Source organism: Pinus tabuliformis, chromosome X, assembly GCF_031772625.1.
Source record: "Pinus tabuliformis cultivar Carrire ecotype Pingquan chromosome X, CPIR1, whole genome shotgun sequence".
Taxonomy (NCBI): domain Eukaryota; kingdom Viridiplantae; phylum Streptophyta; class Pinopsida; order Pinales; family Pinaceae; genus Pinus; species Pinus tabuliformis.
In genome coordinates this window covers 12,564,038-12,575,615 of record NC_142308.1, presented here as the reverse complement: position 1 = coordinate 12,575,615, position 11,578 = coordinate 12,564,038, and the positions used below count along the sequence as shown (strand labels likewise).

The 11,578-nt window shown below is 31.9% G+C and overlaps 1 pseudogene across 1 annotated transcript; it reads right to left on the bottom strand.

Annotated features, from left to right (window-relative positions):
- Positions 1–295: 295 nt before the first annotated feature.
- On the bottom strand, positions 296–6,259 carry LOC149138041 (tetraspanin-8 pseudogene; annotated as a pseudogene). Its single transcript, XR_016265033.1, has 2 exons — positions 5,747–6,259; positions 296–604 (listed from the first exon to the last, which is right to left on the bottom strand). The product of XR_016265033.1 is annotated as a tetraspanin-8 pseudogene (transcript).
- Positions 6,260–11,578: the final 5,319 nt, after the last annotated feature.

Below are 11,578 nucleotides of genomic sequence, written 5' to 3'. Positions count from 1 at the left end.
ATAATATATTTGTGGGGGTGTATTACGTGTTTTTTTGGCAGAGGATCTCTTGTGTATTCAACGCTCCTTTTCTGAGAGCTTAATGGACCTGTTCATGCTACCCCACCACCAAGAAATATGTTATTGCTTCTGCTGTCTTTTGTTTCTGTCTTTTCAGCACCAAGATTCCTCTTATTTCTCCTTCTGTCCTTTCTTTCTGTAAAGATAAACACGTTCATATAAATAATAAATAAAGTAATGAAAAAATGCAAATGTAGAAACCTGCAGCAAAACCATTTATTTTTGTCCAGAGTGCTCACGAAATAATAATTGAGTGGGTGTCTCGCCTGATGTTTAAACACGCGAAGCAAGCAACGAAGAAGACAATAAGGAGGGCAGCGAGCAGTATTATGACAAGAACGGCCACCTTCTTCCAATCGTGCTTCAACGTTGCCAACACACCAGCTTTGCATGCACTACAGCCATAGCAAAGTTGGTCCTGATCGTTGCTCCAGAGCCCACAGTCGGGATTCGTATTGTTTGAATAAGAAGAGGAATTAACCATCCACACTGTGGCATTAACAAACGTGAAACCACATGACGTCGGCGGCTCGCAACATCCGGACTGCGCACACAAAACACAAACCCTAGCGCTTCAATTTACCATCTTTGCCATTGTTTTTTTATTTTTATTTTTCCTTTCTTGTGGAGGAATATACCTATTTCATTACTCAAGAAACAAGACTATTATATTGGTAGATGAATTGGATGGACAACAACTTGGTTAAACCAATTGACCTCATCCTAGTAGAATTCCAAATTTCAACATATTTCTAGAATTTGTAATAAATAAGTATGGAGAAATGGTGGGTAAATTTGAAACTATTACAACAAAGTTTATCAGATTAATTAATAGAATTAAATTAAGAGGATGAAGATAACACTCATACTTCTGGAACCACTTAAAATAAACCCAGTTTCAATAAACAATAATCTCTGCTATTAATAATTATATCTTATGGTTTTTATATATTTTAAGTATATATTAATTTGATTTAAATGTTAGAAATTAGAATTATGTAGTTTAGTATATTTTGAATTGATTTAAATGATGTTCATAATTGAATATAATAATATATATATAGATATAGAGTTTACAATTTTATTAATTATAAAATTTTAATCATAATTATAGGTGTATCTATTATAGAATATTTTAGAGTATACATAATATATATAAATCAAAGATTGAAGTTTATCTTTAAAGTAGTTATGTCATTTTTAAAAAAATTAAATTGATTAATTAAAAAATGTCATATGAACCACCGTCTTATAAAATAAGTTATGGTTTTTTAGACATGTAGCATTGAGAAATCATGGTATTGTAACACAACCTATTTATAAATTAAGGAATCTTCATAGTATAATCAAAATAAATCTTATAGTTAAAAATCTTATTTCATGTTTTTTTTAAATGTATTTATATATTAATTATTTTTATACTTGTTAATAATAATAATTTAATTAATTTTTATAAATTTTTTACGATGTATATTTTTAGGTTTATTATTTATTGATAATATTACTACTATAACTATGCTAGTAAATTAATATACCCATAATTATAATAAAAGTAATAACACAAATAACTAAATTCCATTAAAATTTAAAATAAATTCTTACTAAATATAATAATTATGATAATCATGAGAAAGTATAGAAGAATATTAATAAGAAAAGGTTGCAAATTAATACAAATAATTCGACATCAAAGCATAAATATCACCATATTAAAAATAGGTTGATATAAATAGGTAAACCTCACTAAAAATTAACATTGACCTTAATGAATATAATAACCATGAAAAAGTATTGAGCGATATACAGCTTGAGTGGGCCTAATGGTTAAGAGCATGTGTTTCCTCTTAGGAGGTCATAGGTCCAAACCAGAGGGGGGTCGAGTATGTATGCCTTTGTAGACTGAGCAGTCAAATTCCTGTGCGGAGGTGGGTCCGTTGTCCCACAAACAAGATTGTCTCATACACCAATTTGGTGTCTAACTTGATTGTAACATTAAAAATAGATATTATTATTATTATTATTATAGTAAAAGCGCTGTAAATTAATACAACTAATTCAGCAGCAAATTAATATATAAATCACATATATAAATACCTACTGAAAATAGGTTGTCTTTACTGAAAATAACTTACACCTCAGTTACTTTGCACATAGCGGAATGTGTTCTTTGATACAGTAGGGACTGCGTGTGATACCAGAATTGTGATACACTCATGGAGAATCGAAGTAGCAATCTGAATTCAACTGCACTGCGTTGTTATAATTAATACATAGCAAATTAATAAACAGCTAATACGATCATAACAAGGAGGAGGTGACCAGGTAAGGTTAAGATTGGCATTATAAGTGCATCCATTTTATAAGTCTTTCGTTTTATTTGTTAAATCTGAGGAATAGTAATTTCATTTTTTATTATTAGATAAGTAAAATGGTAAATAAGTTGTGTAATAATAAATTGTATCAATAAGTTTTTTCTTGGGTAAATATACAAATTTCACAAATATCTATGGGTAAAATTAGTTGGAAGGGTCAAAAGCTCAGAGAGTTTTACAATCTCAAAGTTTACTTGGCAAACCCTTTTGCTAAGGCCATTTGGGACCATGTGGAGGTTTTGTTGAGCATGAATATTGACGGGATTAGTCTTCCATTTTGGAATATTTAATGTATTTGTTTATGTTTAATGTATTTATTTATGAATCATAAGACTTTTTCTTGATCTCTTCTGATATGTTTTCTGGCGATCTGGTGTTTCATAAATGCCTTTGTCTTTGAGAACTGCTCCTTAGATTGCCATTCTACTAATGTCAAAATGGTGGGCTATTTCCTTGAAATTGGCCCAGGATCTCTAGATCCCCTTGACTTACAACTCATTTTAGGGATCCTTTCGGTTTTTTTATGGAGCCTCATGAACTGATGGTTAGTGTGGATGTGGAGTTCTTTTTAAATAGAGAATTTAGCTTTTATTAGAATGGAAGTGGTAGCACAAATTGTCAAGTTGAGATTGTGGGGTTCTGGGGATTACTTCATTGTGTTGTTTGGCTAGCCATTGACTACATTAAGATTGTTGGAGACTTTTAGGTTGTTATTATTTGATTGCGGGTTGGAACTTCCTTGAAGTTCATTTCCATCATTAGATGGTTAACATAGCTTCCCTTGGCTCCTCCTTCAATGGCATTTCTTTTGGATGGTTAACATAGCTTCCCTCTTAGAAAGTTCCTTTCCACCGTTAGATAGTTAACATAGCTTCTCTTGGCTCCTCTTTCAATGGCATTTCTTTTGGATGGTTAATATAGCTTCCCTCTTAGGTTGTTATTATTTGATTGCAAGAACGGAACTTCCTTGAAATTCCTTTCCAGCATTGGATGGTTAACATAGCTTCCTTGGCTGCTCCTTCATTGGCATTTCCTTTTTTGATATGTACAAAGAGCAACACATGGACACAATGCTCTCCCCAAGTGTGGGATGCCATTTTTGAACTTTTCATTGATGGTTCTTTATATGATTCGGGCTCTTTTGAGTTTTGAAAGTCCTATTGGACACTCTCCGGTATGTTTTGGTTTCAACGACAATTTCTTTATGTACTACTGTTTAGGTTAGGCCTGGTTTCCTGGTCTTGTTTTAGCTATTTCAATGATCTATCATATTATTTTATTTTTCTATTTTTCTCGGATAATTTAAGTTTTGTCGTTTTTCAGTAAAATGTGATAATTTTTTTATTCAAATTTCATAATTAGTAAATTTTTATATATTTTTAATAATTTAAATTTTATATATTTTTGATAGAATAAACAATTATAATTATTATTATCTAATTTTAAGGTCACAACCAAACCAGACACTACATTGGTGGTCTACTAAGTCATACATACTCTACCTCCATTTGGTTTGGAACTTGTGACCTCTTAAGAAAAAAGATATGTTCTTAAACACTGAACCTACTCACACTGTATAGTATTTAATTCTTAATATCTCATCATTTTTGATTCTAACCACAAAGACCAAGATTTCTAATTAAAAAACAAAGACCAAAATTTCTAATTAAAAAATAAAAAAATTATTCTACGATGTTTTAATTTGAGTTGATGGGTATCCAAAAAAAAAGCCAAACATAACATCCCTTATATTTGGTTGGATTGTGGGATTTATTTTATTCAAATTCACAGTCACAATCTATTTGTTTTGGGTAACATTGTTAGGAGTTAACATATGGGTAACATTGGTTAGGAGTTAACAGATCTGCATTCTTGAGACATGCGGTTTGAAATTTTGAAGTAAAATCATGAGCTGAGAATTCAATAGGCAAGCTTTCAATTGTTTACCGCTAATTACAGCCCAATTCCAGGGAAAAAAAATAAAAATCCAAGACACTCTTACAGATAGAGAAGATATAAACAGGTCTTTATCAAAGTATCCGTTATCTTCGATAATGTCGATCATTCCATTAGTTTATTACTGCTTAATTGCACAACGAGAAATGGAATATTAGTATAACGCAGTGGGACTGTGAATCCAGAATTATTCCCTTTGTTTAAGAGTGTTTTTGGGTCGGTTTGAAATGGATGTATGTTAGAAAAATAGAGAAATTGTAGAGTGAATTTCTGGAAAAAACGGTTGTGTTTGCTTAGCTAGATCAAACGTGCGTACGATCCTTGATAATATTAAAAATTTCTTAATATAAAGCAAAAAGTTATAATATCTCATCATGTTTGATTCTCACCACAAAGACCAAGATTTCTGATTAAAAAATAACCAAATTATTCTACAATGTTTTAATTTGAATTGATGGGTATCCAAAAATTCCAAACCTCTGTTTAACATAACATCCCTTACATTTGTTTTGGGAAACATTATCTAGGAGTTAATAAACCTGCATTCTTGAGACATGCGGTTTGAAATTTTAAGGTAACATCATGCGCTGAGAATTCAATATGGAAGCTTTCTATTGTTTACTGCTAAATCACAGCCCAATTAAGAAAACAAAAAGAATCCAATCCACTCTTAGACATAGATATAACCAGGTATTTATCAAAGTATTCATTATCTTCAATAATGTAGATCATTCCATTAGCTTATTACTGTTTAATTTCACAGCAAGAAGTGAAATATTAGTATAACCCAGTGGACTGTGAATCCATAATTATTCCCTTTGATTAGGAGTTTTTTTTTGGGTTGGTTTGAAATAGATTTAGGTCAGGAAAATAGTGAGATTGTAGAATGAATTTTTGGAGAAGAGTTGTGTTTGTGAATTTAGTTTGAATAGTTAGAAGTGAAATATTAATTTAATTCAGTGGAACTGTGAATTCAAAAATAGTGAAATTGTAGAATGAATTTTTGGAAAAGAGCTATGTTTGCTCATTTAGTTTGAATAGCTAGAAGTGAAATATTAGTATAACTCAGTGAAACTATGAATCCAATTTTTTTTGATGGGTTGAAATAGATTTATGTTAGGAAATTTTTTTTTGATGGGTTGAAAAAGATTTATGTTAGGAAAATATTGAGATGGTAAAATGAATTTTTGGAAAAGAATTATATTTATTAATTTAGTTGGTAGAATGTTTCCTCAGACACTCACCCATAATCAAGGACATACAGTAAACTTTGAATAAATTAAATTTGTCCAAAATTGGCTAACTAATAATTTACAGAATTGAAAACCAATTAAAACCAGAGGGGATAAAAAAGGCACCTCAATAGCAGATAAATTCTTGTTATAAAACTCTGGTGCGGTCTCGTTTATACTGTGATCTGCGAGGTTCTTGCAGATCTTGGCATCTTGAATGCAGATTTTGATCCTCTGCCAGTTGCCAGAATTGTCAACGGCCCTCTGCAGCCAGTTGGAATAGTCCTCGAGTTGATATTCTTTGAAGCCCTGGTTCGACACTACCTCTCCCGCGCCCTTGCTGGTCACCGCGTAGGCAATGACCGTGAAGCAGAAGAGCGCAATTATGAATAAAAACATGAAGAACAGGTACCCCACCAGCAGCCATGTGAACTTCAAGCATGCTCCCAGGAATCCTGCTATGGACAACACCATGAAGAACAGGCCTGTGAAAATGACAGGCCATTTTAGGAGCTCTGCACAGACTGAGTTCCCCTTTGCGGCCAGCCATACCCCTTCTCCCAGGATGACAATCGAGGCTGCGAAAGTAAGGACATTGATGATCCCAATAAAGTTATTGCTCCAGCGAGCCATCTCCCCTCCTCTGCAACATACCAATATCACCACAAAATGAAATCTGATTGAAATAAATGCGAAACCGCTGACATCATCAAACTACCATAATAAAAATAATCCATTCTGGACTCATAAATATTCTGGACTCCTAGATTAAAATCCATCTTCACCAGTATTGACGTACGCAAACAGTTCTTAATAGATATTTAAATGCAGACATGGATGTCTTTGTCAATTAAGGGTTGGCAGTGGGGTTGACAAAATTTTTCTAGAATGAATGATCGGCCAAGTAAACCCTGACATGTGCGATAGCTCAGGGTTATTCTGTATTATCAACTTTGTTAACTTTTTCTATTAGTTTGTTAGTTTCAACGGTGAGAATGAGGTGGTGAGCTTGTTGCTTGTTTCGTTAGATTTACAATTTAATATAATTGAATTGGTAGTATGTGAGTAATGTTTATATTATTTTGTTAAGTCTTTCCGTGAGTGTGTTGGTTTCCAATGTGAGAATGAGGTGGTAAGCTGCTTGTTTATTTAGCTAGATTTACAATTAATATAATAGAATGGTAATATATCTATATATATCGGGTTAAGGATTTAAATTTGAATGGGACAAAAATAATTATTTTACTCAATTATCTAAAATTAATTATATATATATATATATATATATATGGGGTTAATTTGTCATCTATTTGGTATCTTATAGGTGGATGAATTTAAGGAATTGGTTTGCATCGCTTATTTTCGGTTTGGATTTATGTTTGCTGAATTTTACTCAATTATCTAAAATATATATATATATATATATATATATATATATATGGGGTTAATTTGTCATCTATTTGGTATTTTATAGGTGGACGAATTTAAGGAATTGGTTTGCATGGCTTATTTTAGGTTTAGGTTTATGTTTGGTGATTTGGGATCCAAACTCTTGTAGAAATGGTTTAAGGTATTAAATGACACTTTTGGGAATCAAAACTTTGCAACCATACGTGACAACCTTTTCATGTTGTTCTAGACAACAACGGGTTTCTAATATCGTGAAAATACCTCAATCAAAGTTTATATGTGGAAGTTATGTCTCTCACAAGTTGCCCTACTTTATTGACAACCACAATACTAAGTGGGTGTCACACCATCCCTAGTAAGTTTCACATGTAGGGCTAGACATGTGTGGAATTTCATGAAGATTCTAGAATGTCGAAAACCATAATACTAGTTTATGATCGATGCATGCAAAAACCCTAACCCCAACAATACAATGCTACTAGGATATGCTAAATGTTGGGTTTTTTAATTAATGGAAAAACCTGTGAGCAATTTGCTAAATGTTGGGTTGCTAGGGAAATAAGGGGCTCCACTCTTTTGGTATAGTTATTGTTCCATAGTTGAGCAAAGCATCTAGGAGTGGAATATTAAAGTGTTGGATTCACACTTATATAGAGGTGGGGTGGAATTAGTGTAAGTACTCGATGAACTACCCTTTATTTTGTCCAAGTTTCATGGTCTAAAACATCTCTGAATAAAAGTTATAGGGAAAATATCACACTGACCTATTTGAAGTAGATTTCAAGAGCATTCAAGTACACTAAATTCCTTAGCAAATATATCTGAAACTATAGAGAATCAAAGTCTAAAATTTCTATTGTAGGTACAAGACGATCTGCCCTCTATCCCCTCCAAGTTTCACAATATGAAACATCATAGAATAAAAGTTATAGCAAAAATCCAAGTTGACCTATTTGAAGCAAATTTCAAGACTGTTCAAGAACCCTAACTTTCTCAAAGCATGTCTCCAAAATTACAATGAAACAAAGTATGAAATTTTTACCATAGGTATATGAATATCTCCCCTCTATTTCTTCCACGTTTCACAGTCTAAAACATCCTAGAAAAAGGTTATAATGAAAATGTCAAGATGACTTGTTGACTCCACACATCACATTTTTCCTCCACTTTTAAGACCTTAAGAGTATTCCATAGCTTCTATTATGCACCTCATATATTTTGTTGATTGGATGGTCTTCAAATGCACTCATCTATCTTTAGTTATAATATTCCTATGTTCAATTATGGAGCCGACTTATACAACTGGTTGGGACAACCTGCTAGAATCTTTCATATCTCTTGATTATTATGGAGTTAGAGGGAGTGCCACATACCGTTGGAAAGGTCTCAGAAAAATATTTTAAACCATATATACTTTAATCCCACTTGGGCTAGGTATTTAAAGTAAAAATTCCTTCAAAGATAGGGTATCCAGACTAGTCATCAAGAAACATTTGGGTATTCGAGAAATATTTCCAAAAATATTCATCTTGCAATCTTTATTTTGGACATTTGTCGTCATCCCATGTCTTTGACATCAATGAAAAAAATATTAAAAAAATATTCCCTTTGTAATTGATGGAAACCCCATACATTTGTGCACTACTACTGTAGAACTCTCCTTGTTTGCAACTTCTCCCCTTGTCTGCAATCTCTCCCCTTTTGTCATTAATGGAAAAGGGATACTCCCCCTGAGTTGGTGCTTTTATTTACTGATGATTTGGGAGAGATGTCATTCTCAAATTCTGTCTGATATATTCAAATGTTTCTCTGGGAAGAGGTTTAATAAAGATATTTGCAACTTGTTCCTTTGTAGCAACGTATTCTAGCTTAAAACTTTGTTTAACTACCTACTCTCTTAGAAAGTGATTCTTGATGGCAATGTGTTCTGTCTTTGAATGCATCATAAGGTTCTTTGAAATATTGATTTCACTTATATTATCACATAAAAATGATATTGGTTTATCATATTCTACTTTTATAGTTTTAAGAGTTTACTTCATTCAGAGAACTTGAGAATAACAGGTTGATGCTACTATGTATTTAGCTTCGGCTATGGATAGGGAGATTAAGCTTTGCTTCTTTCTCAACCATGATATATTATACAATTTCCCAGAAATATTTCTCCTCTACTTGTACTTTTATTGTCATCTACACTTCTTTCCCACTATATATATATATATATATATATACTATTAAAACAAAGTCTTTGCTTATTAGATGCCATAGGAAAAAGTCTAGAGTTCCCTTCAAATGTATGAATATTCTCTTAATTTCCACCACATTTGTATCCTTTGGTGTAGATTGTAATCTTGAAACCAACCCTACTACATGCATCATATGTAGTCTTTATATTGTCAAATATAGTAATCTACAAATCATTTACCTATACATAGTTTGATTTTCATTAGGGGATTCATCCTCTTTTCTCAACTTGCATTAGGTGACCATAGGCGTGGTAGCAAGTGCACAATTTTACATCTCAATTTTTTTCAACATTTCCTTAATGTATTTAGTTTTGAAGATAAATATTCCTTTACTAGAATTAACATTCTATAGACCTAGAAAGAATGGAAATTCTACCAACATGGACATTTCAAGTTCTTTCTACATTTCTCTTGCAAACCTTTCCTCATTGTGTCAACATCACTTTCAAAAATAATACCATCTAATTATACCACGATGATTAATAAATTTTCATTATATATTTTGATATAAAGGTTGTTATTTGCTACTCCTTTTTTGAATTCCTGTTGTCATAAATACTTGTCAAGTCTTGAGTTCCAAGCCTCAGGAGCTTGCTTTAGACCATATGATGCTTTCTTCAATATGCACAAATTATTTTCTTTTTTCATAGTTGAAATCCTTTTAGTTTTTCAACATACACCTCTTATTATAAATTTCCATTAAGAGAAGTTGACTTGACATGCATTTGATAGACTATGAAGTTTTTGAAGCATTCAAATTCCAAAAACATTATGATCATTTATACCCTTGCAATTGGAGAAAAGGTTTCTTTGAAGTCAACACCATCAACTTGAGCATATATTTTATACACCAGTTTATCCTTAATCCCCACTACTTGTACATCCTCATTCAACTTGTCCATGAAGGACCATTTGATGCAAATCACATTCTCTTCTTTTGGTCAAGGAACAAGTTTCCATGTCTCATTTTTCTCAAAATATTTCAACTCTTCTTCCATAACACTAACCCAATGCTTATCCTCACTAGTTTGAGCAAAGTTTTTGGGTTCTTTTTGGACCGAAAAAATGGCTGTTAGAGGAAATTTAAGCCCAAAGATGACCTCCCAAGGAAAAATAAAAAAGCAATAAAATAATAAAATAATAAAATAATAAAATAATAAAATAAGAGATGAATTTTGGAGGGAAATTAAGAAAACTTTTTTTTTTTTTAATTGTATTTTTGGCTGATCTCCTTATAGGTTTACTCAAATTTCAAGTGTAGACACTTGTTGGATGCGGAATTAAATTTCACATCCAGTGAGTAACTATTATGCATATTTTTGAGAAGACCAACATTGATAAAAATTGAAAATACATTAATGTTAGTGCTTGTAGCATTGATGTAGTCTTTTGTTGTAACATTTGTAGTGCTTGGTTCAAGATGCATATCCAAGGAATATTCCTCATCTATTTTGGAATAAAACTTGCCTAAATTGTCTTCATTTATCTTTATGTAGCACTTGCTTCCAAATACTTTGAAATATTTGATTATATCTAGTCTCCCTTCCATTTTTCATAAGTAGTTTTATTATCATTCACTATGATTTGAGCTCTATTCAAAATGTATAACATTATACTAACTGCTTCTCCTTGAAATATGTTTGGTATATTTGCTTCATTGAGCATTGTTCTTGCCATTTATTTCACTATCATGTTCTTCCTTCCTACAAGTCCATTTTATTGTGGAGTCATTGCCACTAAGAAATTTCTCTTAATCCCATGGTTTTCACAAGATTCATTGAATTAATTGGAAATAAATTCACCTAATTTGTTTGATATTAAACATTTGATTATTAGATCAATCTCATTCTCAACAAGAGATTTGAAAGCTTTAAACTTCTCAAATGCTTTAGATTATTTTTGAATAAAGTGACCCATGCCATTCTTGTGAAATCATCAATAATTAACATAGGCTAACTGTCACCTTTCAGGTTTTGTGTTATTGTTGGCCTACAAATATCCATATGAACAAGTTCCAATGGAATTGAAGATGAGTACTCATTTGTCTTGAAGTTGAATGGGTTCTACTTCCTACCATGACATGGCTTATAAACAATGTCATCCAGTTTTGATATCTTTGTCCTATCTCTCACTACTTATGTTTTGTTAAGTTTTACTATATTTTCATATCTAATATAACCCATCCTTCTATGTCATAACCATATTTCATCCAATTGTACCAAACAACATTTTCCTCATATAACTTCATTTAGGACATACACATTACTTGAGATCCTAGTTACATTTTCTATTAATGTTCCAA